The following is a 12,227-nucleotide window of genomic DNA, read 5'->3' as shown; positions in this document are numbered from 1 at the left end:
ACGCTCATGACTTTTCAAAGAGTTTGTCCTGTGAAAACCTGTCTGCATACAAACCCTTTGGGTTTTTTTTTTTTTTGTAATTTGCCTATTTCATGGGGTACTGATTATTTGAGCATTCCAGTGTTTTTAGGACAACAGCGACAAGTGTTATAAAAGGACAAGTTCATCGGGAACAGTCAGATTTAAATCATGTTGCATCTTTTAGGAATGCTTGATAGGTCGTTGATGTTGAGCAGGGTCACTGTAACAGGGGGAGGAAGACTGTCACCAATAGTTAGGGCTGTTGGATGTCAACCAGCAAGAGGTTAATCCCTGCCTGGAGGAGGCAGGAGGATTGACGAACCTAGCAGAATTAGAAGAGCTTTAAAAGGTAGGAGGCGTACAGCCCAGGGGGAGTTGTCCCGGACTGCAGAGGGACGCCGGGTATGACGTATGTTATGCTATGTATATGTGGACCTTTACATTCTGGTGCTGAGAAAAAAGCTGTACTTTGCGTTGCTGAACTTTAGCCGAATAAAAGCCTACGTTGACTTTTCCAAATGCAAGTCTCCTGTCGGTACCTCAGCGTGCATCAACTACAGTCACTTTAAGCCTGTGCTTTTATCTGAAATAATGGGGCAATATATTCTCAGCATGTTTGTAGCCACACTCATTTTCCTTCATTGTTTTGATAAGAAAATTCTACAACTGGATTCCAGTCAGATATGAAACACAATTGACACTTTGATTTGAGAACCTAAGCAACTGCAAATAGGAGAAGGATACACAGTAAAGGTCAGTTATTCTGAACCTTGGTATAGCCGCACCATGTTCAGGAGGATAATTATTAATTAAACCTTGTCTGCTTGGAGTACCCAGGAGATAGAGATGAGAAACGGTGTCATAGGCTGTGGCAATATGCTCAGATCTCCAATCTCTCCAAGACGAAGCGCTGTTCTATAGCGTGAAACGCGTTGAGGGGGAGATCGTGGTGTAGCCTTGTGTGTGTGTGATGTCCCAATAAAGTTTTTTCAATCAACCCGGAAGTAGTCTGGATACTTGTCACTCGCAGTGGCGCCGGATCTTTTTTCTTTCCATTCGACTTTTCTGAAGGCTGCACGCTGGACAACGGAGGACAGAGGTGAGCAGGACCCAGATCGGAAGCATCTCTAGAGATAAGGGATTTCCCACCCAGCCCTGATCAATTTAGAGGTCTACATCTGCACCCTCAATTCCGTTCCCAAGTGACCACATTGACACCCACGGGTGCTGGGACTATTTACCGGAACGCAGGACAGCTCCCCTGTTTATCAGATCTCCAATCTCACTGATTTCAGAAAAACAAATGCTGCTTCCAAAAATCTAATGTTCTGGAAAAATTCACCATGACTTTACTTTGTTAAAGTTGCTTATCATGGTTCCCATGCTGCAAACGGAGCAAAGAGCAATGGTAACATTTAGTCTATGGCCCTTCATCTATAAACTGCGACAGCGCCAGTTGAAGACAATAGGGCTTTCCGTGGGATCGGCACTATCGCAGTTTCTAGACTAAGGACCAATGTCTTAAATTTTGATCAATGATTACATGTGCTTAATAGACAAAATATTGGGGTTATTTAAAGATCGCTCTACAGTTGCAGCATAAAATAAGCCTCGTTTTGTGTACATGTGCGCAGCATGCACAAGAGACACACAGAAATGATACAGTAAATGTGCATCTACCGGTAGAAGCATAAACCATTCAAGAATGATGATCTTTACTAAAATAATTTCATGGTTTGTCCTTAACAGATGCCAGGGCCGGCTTGATGGCGATTCCATTAGTGCGAATACACCTGGCCCCGCACTTACAGAGGCCCCACGCTCTCCCCCGGCCCAACATTATCACAAATTAATCAATCACCACAACCTTTAAACTGTGATGACTGGAGTTGGGCCAGGGAAAGAGAGCGGGGCCGGGAAAAGAGAGCGGGGCCGGGAAAAGAGAGCGGGGCCGGGGAAAGAGAGCGGGGCCGGGGAAAGAGAGCGGGGCCGGGAAAAGAGAGCGGGGCCGGGGAAAGAGAGCGGGGCCGGGGAAAGAGAGCGGGGCCGGGGAAAGAGAGCGGGGAAAGAGAGCGGGGAAAGAGAGCGGGGCCGGGGAAAGAGAGCGGGGCCGGGGAAAGAGAGCGGGGCCGGGGAAAGAGAGCGGGGCCGGGGAAAGAGAGCGGGGCCGGGGAAAGAGAGCGGGGCCGGGGAAAGAGAGCGGGGCCGGGGAAAGAGAGCGGGGCCGGGGAAAGAGAGCGAGGCCGGGGAAAGAGAGCGAGGCCTCTGTAAGTGCTGGCATCTCCTCCCGTTACTCCAGAAGTGTCGCCTTGACGACACATCACGTGATATCGTCACGTGATGCGAGGACGGGCAAGAGGTCCCATGCATCACGTGATGTCATCGCTGGCACACACACAGTGCACCAGATGCCGGAATACTCCCATCCGGCCCCGATCTACTCCATAATGTAGTATTTAATAAATACATGAAAGAGCAAGCTGAAGAGCTGCACAGAGAGATTACGGGGGAGAGATAGTTATGGAGTCATGGTTATGAAGTTTGTTACATCAAGATAATGAAGGAAAATAAAAGTAACTGAACAGATGTTACACTCTTCCTTGCATTTTGGGCCCCTCTGGTAGCAAAAGGGTTAATAAAAAAAAAAATCATTTTGGATTTAAATTCTGACATAGAGCTGGAATGTGCTGCTTTGTTAGCTTTACCCATTCAGAAAAAATCAGATAAAAAATAAGAAAAGGGAAGTACTGTAAGTGTTCCTTTTGAAGGAGCAATCCAAGCGGCCCTTTTTTTTTTTTTTTTTACTTAGGTTTGAAGCACTGGACCCCAATCATTTCAGCTCCGGGACCCCCTGCTTCCGGAGATACCTCCAAAGGAGATGCTGGTATCTCTCTGCAGTCTAAAGCTCTTGCGTGACGCAGGCAAGTAGGAAGCTGAACCAGATGACATCACGGCTTCCTATTGGCCCGCAGGGCGCGTGAGCTTTGAAACCCCACCATTACATGAACTCCAGCTAGCGAGCCAACACCCCCTATGGAGGTAATTTTCTCCGGAAGCAGGAGGTCCCGGGCGGAAAATAATCGAGTTCAGCTCCAGAGACCCCCTGCTTCAAACCAATGTACAAAGAGAAAATAAAATGGCTGCTTAGATTGCTGCTTTAAATTCCTACTCAAGTACTAGTAAAACCCTAAGTCAAGTAGTTATAGGAAGATGCTCCAAAAGTAAAAAACTAAATAACTTACCCAATAAAACGATATACTTGCCGAACAGTAATGTTGGCTGATTACTGTAAAATATCAGCCAAAATGATTACAATTTTGCTTAACAATGAAGAGTTTCTGGTGAAAGAATCCCTATTTTTCAGGGACACAAAGTGTTACAGTAAAACTAATTCATGGGCGATTACATGTATCAGAAGATAGATCTGATATTTCCAATGCACAATATGCTACCAACATGAAACTTACATGCAGCAGGAAAGCCCGCGTGTACATGTTCATACTCACAAGGGGTGACCTTAAATTAACTAGAGGTGCTAGTGCCAACCTAAACTGTTTGTAATGCCTCCCCAGATCTGATTCCACCTACTCAGGCTGTTAACCTTTACACAGCCGCCGGTAAAGAGCCATATTTGGCAAGAGTCGCAACCGAACCATTGCGCCTACATCCTAAACTGATGCAATTTGCAGCATGTTTACAATGCATCACTGTGCAACAATGTACTTGTTTCACTTTGCATCACTGTATCCAGGCGCCCTTCCTCTGGTTGCGCCAATGAGTGATTTAGGAAGCGGTTATTATAATAAGTAGGGAACCAGATAGTCAAGGCAGTAATGACGTCTATCAATAAGTGCTCCTATAAGTAGCTGTTTTCCTTTTCTATGCACATCGACTGTAAGAAACACGATTAACACGTTTAATACATACGCTGCCGACACATATTACCGTAAATCAAAAATGTTGCTGCAAATTGCATCGTTGTGATACCGTACATACAGTATGCCCCAGTTACATGGCACTGCATCATTAAGACACTAGGTGGAGTGTCAAGACCATAGGATTTCTTGCAAGTTGTTTTTTCCCCATCTCTTTATGTTACGGTTTAATGGTTTCAATATAATAATAATAACTTTATTTCAGATAGCATTTTTCTCCCAATGGGACTAAAAACGCTTCACACTTACAGTATTAGTGCATGGCAAGCAGCACATAGGAATCTTTACAGACAGAGACCCTGCCAAGGTGAACTTACAATCTATGATTTTGATGCCTGAGGCACAGGGCGATAAAGTGACTTGCCCAAGGTCACAAGGAGCAGACACTGGGATTTTAACCACGTTCCCCTGCTTCAAACTCAGTGTCCATACTGACTGAGCCTCTCCTTCTCTCTTCCTAACATAAACATTATTTGATGATGTTCTAAATACCTGTTTTGAGCATGTGTTTTCAGGACTACATAGCTCTGAAAAAGTACCCTGTAAGGTTATTGAAATCTCATGTACAATATCTGCACAATGTCCATGTTGGTTCAATAAAAGGGTTTCACAACTGGCTAGGAATACAATCTTTGGAACTAATGTAGCTGCCAGAACTCTACTACTGGAAGATTGAGTGAGAGATGAAAAGTTATAGAGAAAAAGATCAGAATAACCAGAAGAAAAATGAATGACAAAGGGCTTCACAGAGAGGGGACACTTGTGAGCATGCAGTGCAGTTCTGTAGGGCATGCAATGTTTAATAAATGTTACAAGGACCACCTGTGTTTTATATGTTACTGGCCACTTAAACAGCAAAAGGGTTAAAACATTGCAGCGTAATAGAGAATATGTTAATTATTACAACCATCACAAATTACCTTTGTTCTAGATTATTTTTCTGTTTTATCATATAATAGCGTTAAAATAAAAAAGGTATTTTTACCATTTACATGCTAAATAGAAATAGCATGAAAGGCACTATTCTTACTTTCGATGCCCACAGTATTTAGCAGAAATAGCATGTTTGCTAACATTTATTTGTCCCACATACATCTATGATATCTACATGTATGTCATAGAAAGAAGTGGAAATGTCACCTTCATATTGTCATTACTTTGGCAAGCACATGCTATGTATGTAAAAATTTAATTTAGTGCATAAGTCACACAATCACTGGAAACAGCATGAGCAATGGTTTACCTTTTGCGTATGTAACTGGTGCCAAATTAATGCCGCCTAATGAATATAATCCTGAATAAGTTAGCCCTATTCACCTCTGCATTGTCAATTGGCTATATCGCATTACACTACAATACAATACACTGCAAATCTGGAGTACAGAGACATTTGAGGCAAGACAATACAGTGTAAAATGTGGACATATAGTATTGATAGCAAAGGTAGAAGCTGATAAAGTGCTTTATACAGGACACATATTCACAGCAAAAGTTAAAGAGACCGGTTGAAAATAAATAAATACAAAAACACATAATTTAACTCTACAAAGATGACGATCTAAAGAAACAGAAATGAAAGGAGAACCAAAGTCTACGGTTCCTCTTTATAGATATTTCCTCTTTGGAATGATCCTTGATTAATTAAGTAGTTACAATACCTGGAGTAGGTGCCTAAGCCTGAAGATGGCAATAGGTTTATCTTTAGTTGTAGTCACCTAAAGAAATAGAGTTCAGGCGGAGACACAGCAGTTCTATCAAGACTTGGAAGTAATGGCACCTCAATTTAACACATCACTGAATATCATGAAGGGGCTGATAAAATAACCTATCCTTGTAAGGTATAGCAGAGAGGGAGGGAGTTGCCATTCTCCAACTTGCTATCTCCCTGTCACTTTAATCATCATGGATGTTCATGGTGCCAGACATTCCTCTTCCCATCTTAGTATTCACTGCCTAATTCTTGCAAATAGCATGCATGGTTTGCAAGCCTGTTTTTTTTGCATGAGATGTACAGAATCATAAATGGCATTCCTCCAGCTGCCCAGTATGTACATCCCCTATGGTGACGTGTGCACGCGTCTAAAGAATAAAAAAATGGAACATATCACCCATCAGTGCAATGGACACAGCACAGCACACAGGAAACAGTAGGTTGTAGCAAATATGTGGGAAAAGCAAGAAGAGCGCACAACCACTCATAGTGAAATCTGTATTACAAAAAAAATGTTGCATACAAAAGGTGAGTGCTGGGCGTACAAAGTATAAATAGAATTTGGGCTTATCACATGGGGCTCAGGGCTTCCATGTTCCCTCTAGACCTCCACAATGGCACAGGTGCACAAATAGTTGTCGATAGGGTCGCAGACAGCTTTTCCGGGGCCCAGGACTATAGTTTCCACCGGGGCCAACCCCCCCTACACCCATGTCAGTGGCCTTGCGAGACCCGTCCCCTCTGTTGTTACACACCTCTTCACTCTCACCCCCCCCTCACACTCTCCCCCCCTCTGTCTCTCATTCTCCCCCTCCCTCTCTTACACTCCCACATTTCCCCTCCCTCTCTTACACCCCCAACTCTCAAACTACCCCCTCATCGTTTCTCCCCAATGTTTTTATCCCCCCACCCCACACTCAATAAACACCCCTACAACAATACATATCCACACAATAACCTCCCCTCCCCAAATCTATATACACACACACAATAACCCCCCTCCCCAAATCTACATACGCACACACACAATAACCTCCCTCCACCGATATACATACACACCCAATAACCCCCCTCCATCGATATACATACAGACACTATAACCCCTCAACACTATAATTCCCCCTCCCAAAATATACATATACACACTATAACCTCCCCTCCCAAAATACACACACACACACACACACACACACACACACACACACACACACACACACTATAACCTTCCCTCCCCAAATATATATACACACAAATTAATCCCCCACCCCCAATACACACACTATAACCCACCCTCCCCAAATATAAACACACCCACCCACACGCCAAATACACACACCTTGAGGGGGGAATGGTATACGGTGGTAAGGGGCCTGGGAGTGGGATGTAAGTGGGTCATGGGCCTGTGGTATGTGGACTTACCTGGGGCCCTTGGTTGGGCCTGCTGGAGCAATGATGGCCGGTGCACAGGAGAGCCGTGCAGGTCCACGAAGGCCCACCAAAGAGCCTGGAAAAGGGAGGGACAGATGGGTGGTGACCACCAAAGAGGAGGTCCCTTCAGTCCTACAGTAGGGCACAGGGAAGGGAGGAACAGATGGGCAGCGATCAGCAAAGGGGATGGTTCTTCTTGCCTGCCGATAAACTATAGGGTTGCCGGAAGGGGGGACAGGCCCCTTTTACTGACCAGGCCCGGTCCCACCCTGTAGTGGCCCTGGTTGCTGTGAGAAACTGTACATAATACCGCACTCCTCCTTATAGAAGTTTGCTGCAGGTAAAAAGATAAGCCTTACATAGAGAAAAACAAAAAGAACGATTCCTAGGGTAAAATAAAATAATAATCTTGTGAAAAAGGATTATTTTGTTAAACCCTTTGGCCAAAGCATTTGTAAGCCTGCATGCCACGTCAAGGCATACCCGTAATGCAGGCACCTACACTATATATATGTAATAGTTGTCCCATGGACTGGTGAAAAAAGTGTGAAACCCCTGAAGGGGTTAAATAAAGCATGAGCTTATGTGAGTAGTGCAATTAAAATCTGACTAAAGCCAGTATCATAGTTACCTTTACTATAGAGGCAAACTGGGTGCACAAATTCCCTGGTGTGAATATAATACAACACATATTTCTCTCTGTCAGCCTTATACATTCACCTACCATTCAATGGAGGGTGATGTCCAGACTGACACTGGGGTGTATTATACCTGCACTAATTGGAAAATTGATAGGGGCTCAGTAACTGCTATGTAAAGCAGATGAGCCAATAAACCTACCCCTATGACGTTTCAGAGATACTATATTTAAAATGCCCTTTGGGAGTATGCAGCGAGGAAAAGGATTGCCTAATATTAGTGAGAAACTGTGCATAATACCGCGCTCCTCCCTATAGAAGTTTGCTGCAGGTAAAAAGATAAGCTTTACATATAGAAAAACAAAAAGAACGATTCCTGCACTCCTACCAGTTTGATACAGACGTCAGTTCTCCCTTCAACCAATTGTGCCAAAGACCCGGATGGGGACGTCAGTCAGATACACGGAGAACATGAAAGCGCTCCAAGCATTCAACTGAATGCACAAAAGTCCCAATGCTGATTATAGTAGAGATACTTGATATTGCTCTGCTCACACCTCCCGGAGCTCGTGGGATACCCTCAGCTCGTGCTCATCTAGCCAATCAGTACCTCAATAAACACACAATCCCAGCAAGCTCTAACCTCAGAACCCACCACATTATATCATTATATATATATATATATATATATATATATATATATATTTGTGTCAAAAGCAGTGCTGCTGAGCGTGCCCAATGCTACATCCAATGTGACAAAATACATAGTTAAATACTTCAATGTTAGTATTCTCATGAGTAAGGGTCATTTAGTTAAACCCTTTAGCCAAAGCTTTATAAACCTGCAGCCACGTCACGGCATGACCAGTATACAGGTCCTAAGACTACCTGTGAAAATTCTCATTTACCTCAGCTGGAGGGAGAATGGCCTCAGTGGACCTGTCCTGCACAGGAACATGAAAAAACCTGCATAATTGAAACCTTAGTCTGAATACACAGAGGCCCCATCGGAAAGGTCACCACCATACCAACGAAACCTAGTCTGGAATGGTACCGCCTTCCCCAAATTCCATCCGGAAAATCAGCACCATTCTGGCCGCCAAGCCTGGAATGATACCGCCTCCCCCAATTAAAATACTTCTGAGGTCTGAGACCTCCCTCCAGGAGCCAATACTGACTGTCCACATCCCAGAGTAACATTAGTCCTGCCACTAGCAAGGTCATTTAACAGGCCTTAAACTGGCCTTGTGAGCCGCAACTAGCATCACTGATTTTTCCAGCACGCCTTGCCATTCCAAAATCAGGATACCATTCCCGATGTCTGATAAATGGTCCTCATCCTCCCTAGAGAGGCCTTTAAGCCCCCCATCAAGGTCCTCATGCCTCACTGCAATCCCCCTAAATACAGCACGAATGTTACCATCGCCTTATTTACCTTCCTCCTAGATCTTCCTACTGCCGTGTCATTCACCCCAGCGCAACCTAGGAGATACCTCTGACCACACTATCATGATATGCCTAAATCTTGCCCTTAACTGCGCTATGTCCCTCATTACATTTAATGATGGAACCGATACCAAACAGTTTCCCACCACATGCAGAAAATGATATCAGGAGGGGCTGCACCCCTTTCTATACATAATAACTCGGACAGTAGTTGATCCCAACACATCCCCCGACTGCCAAACCATGGCAACCTGGCCAAGTTTGCACTTACCCCAACTGCCTCCCCCCTGGCCCGCGCTCAGCTCACTTTCCTGCCCAGTGAACATACTGTAGGAATCCCCGCACAGCCAGCCATCCAGAGGGGCTTGACCTGGACAAAAACAAATAACAAAATCAAGCACTGAACTCTTATCAGTTTTTTCAGGGTCTAACATAACCTTTAAAATGCCCGGCTGACCAGCTGCCCAACTTTTTAAAATCGGTCTCACCTAGGCCCATCCATGCAGCTTCAGATGCCACCCCAATTCTAAAAGAATGGGACCTAATTATAAAGTCCCCAAAACCTTCTATCCCTGCAGACTTCTTCAGAATTCTTCTAAACTGGAAACAGGACACACTGTCCCATCCTCATTTAGAAGCACGGAAGAGTATGGAATTCATTACCCATGGAGACTGTGATGGCAGATATAATGAATATCTTTTTAAAAAAAGTTGGACATCTTTTTAGAAAGGAACGGTATACAGGGATATAACAAATAAGTAAACTTGGGAAGGATGTTGATCCAGGGAGAAATCTGATTGCCGTTATTGGAGTCAGAAAGGAATTAATTTTTCCACATATGAGACAGCATTGGATAATGTTTCGCTTGGGTTTTTTATTTGTCTTCCTCTGGATTAAAATACTATAATTACAAATCTAGGAAAAGTCCCTGTCGTGTGGGTTGAACTTGATGGACATATGTATTTTTTCAACTTCATCTACTACAGCAGTGCGCAAACTGGGGGGCGCGAGACTGCCTGCGGGGGGCTCGTGGTTTACAGAGGCCGCGCGCGCTTCCCGAAGGCACTTAAATTAAGTGCCGGGGGAGCTGCAGGGCCTCTGTAAACCTTTATTTACCTTGGCTCCACACACGTCACCATGGCAACGCGGCGAGGTCATGTGACGTCACGTTACTATGGCAATGTGACGTCATGACGCCGGAGCCGAGGTAAGTGGGGGTGAGGGGGGACGCGGGGGTGAGGTGACCAACGGCAGGGGGCGCAGGGAAAAAAGTTTGCGCCCCCCTGATCTACTATGTAATCTTCAATTAATTATAGTCTATTTGTATGTTTAAAAACAATGCTACACTGAATGCTCACACGGTCTAATAGGCTACAAATAAACATGTATTTCAAACTGAGCATACATCACTGATCAGCTCTAAAACCATCAATAGAAATATCAGCTATTCTTTTTACACCATTTGATACTAGAGGCACTGAGACTATTATTTTAAAATGCATTGTATAAATGTAGGAGTAAGTTGTAAATAGTATGCAATGTGTTATTTGTGCTCTAGCATAATTCGATTGTCTCATGTTTCAGAAATAAACTACAGGGAGTTTGTTCTCATGGCAAGCAGGGGTTCACCAAGGTTCACTGTGGGTTTCTTGCAGCACTAATGAGCCTTTAGTGACTAATAAAAGGCTGTCTTTTGCATTCTCGTTTAGAAAAGGTGGTAGGGAGCTTTTTGTTGTCCTGGCTACAGAACAGTGTACAAGCATGAGAGGAATAAAATCACAATATACAGTACATCAGGGGCGCTCAAGTCTAGTCCTCAAGACCCCCCAACAGGTCAGGTTTTCAGGATATCCCAGCTTCAGCACATGTAGCTCAGTCTGATTGAGCCACATTTGCTGAAGCAGGGATATCCTGAAAACCTAACCTGTTGGGGGGTGGGGTCTTGGGGGCTGGAGTTGAGCCCCCCTGATATACATCATGCTACAGCTCTGTCTCAACTCAACCCCAGTAAGAAGATATAAAAGCCTAACGGCTAATTAGTACGGAGTTGTGATGTTCACCAAGAACCTTGCATGCAATTAGATACATTATAATAATTAAGACATGCAAAAAAATATTTCTGGAAAATAAGTTGTCACACTCCTTCTGTTGAAAAAACACTTCAATTAACTGTTACGTGTTGAAGTATCGGATGTTCAATTAAAACCAAAGTATCTCCACAAATCCTATGCATGTGCTAATGGTAAATCACCAGTGCAGAGCAAAGTAAAGATGTCATTGTAGTTATTTATTTTAGGTGCACCAGTGTGCATGTTTATCATCATACATGTACAGAGAAAGATTTCCCGGGGGCCCAGGACAAGAGTTCGTCCGCCCCCCCCCCCCCCCCACCACGTGTCAGCGGTATTGTGAGCCCTCTCTCATTTCAGACCTTACGTGCCCCCTCTTCCCATTTATTTCTCTGCCCTCCATCTCACTCCCTCCCCGTTACTCTCCCACACTCATCTCCCCCCTCCCGCATTGCGTTCATTTCTCTCCCCTGCGTCTCACTCTTACTCCCTCTTTTCCTCACTCGCTCCCTCCCCCCTCTCTCCTCTCAATCGCCCCCACCTTCTGTCAATTACCCCACTCTCACTCAATCCCCCCTACCCTCACACAATCTTTGCCCACAAAATACATACCAAAAAAAACATCCCCCTAAATACATACAACCCCCACACTCTAAATACATAACAAAAAACCCCAAATACATATAACCCTCCAATCCATGTAAAAATACACTCCTGAATACATACAGTATTAACAATACACCCATCCCTCCAATACATATTAAATACACCTACCACCCAATACATGTAAAAAGGCCCATCGCGTGCCAGTAGCTCGGCGTGGGACAGAATGAGGGAGTCCTGCAGCTGTGGGAGTGCCGGGGCCCGGCAGCAAGAGGACCGGATTCCGGGCCCAGCCAGAGGTTGGGCCCAAATTGCAGCACCAGCCGGCCGGGCCCCGGACACCTGTCTCGACTCTCCCCCTTGGTCGACGGCCCT

General features: G+C 44.6%; 1 protein-coding gene across 2 annotated transcripts in view; it reads right to left on the bottom strand.

Moving 5' to 3' along the window:
- Positions 1–5,762, bottom strand: part of TNNI3 (troponin I3, cardiac type) — a 37,331-nt gene extending 31,569 nt beyond the window's left edge. The window contains exon 1 of one of the 2 annotated variants that reach the window (XM_075605456.1): positions 5,615–5,762. The gene's annotated coding sequence lies outside the window, so the exon portion shown is untranslated. The remainder of the gene's footprint in view (positions 1–5,614) is intronic. The other variant, XM_075605455.1, reaches the window with a different exon arrangement.
- Between the last annotated feature and the right edge of the window lie 6,465 nt (positions 5,763–12,227).

The sequence above is a fragment of the Ascaphus truei genome, chromosome 6 (genome assembly GCF_040206685.1).
Source record: "Ascaphus truei isolate aAscTru1 chromosome 6, aAscTru1.hap1, whole genome shotgun sequence".
NCBI lineage: Eukaryota > Metazoa > Chordata > Amphibia > Anura > Ascaphidae > Ascaphus > Ascaphus truei.
Note: the sequence above shows the minus strand (reverse complement) of the source record. Positions and strands in the feature narration are given on the sequence as shown.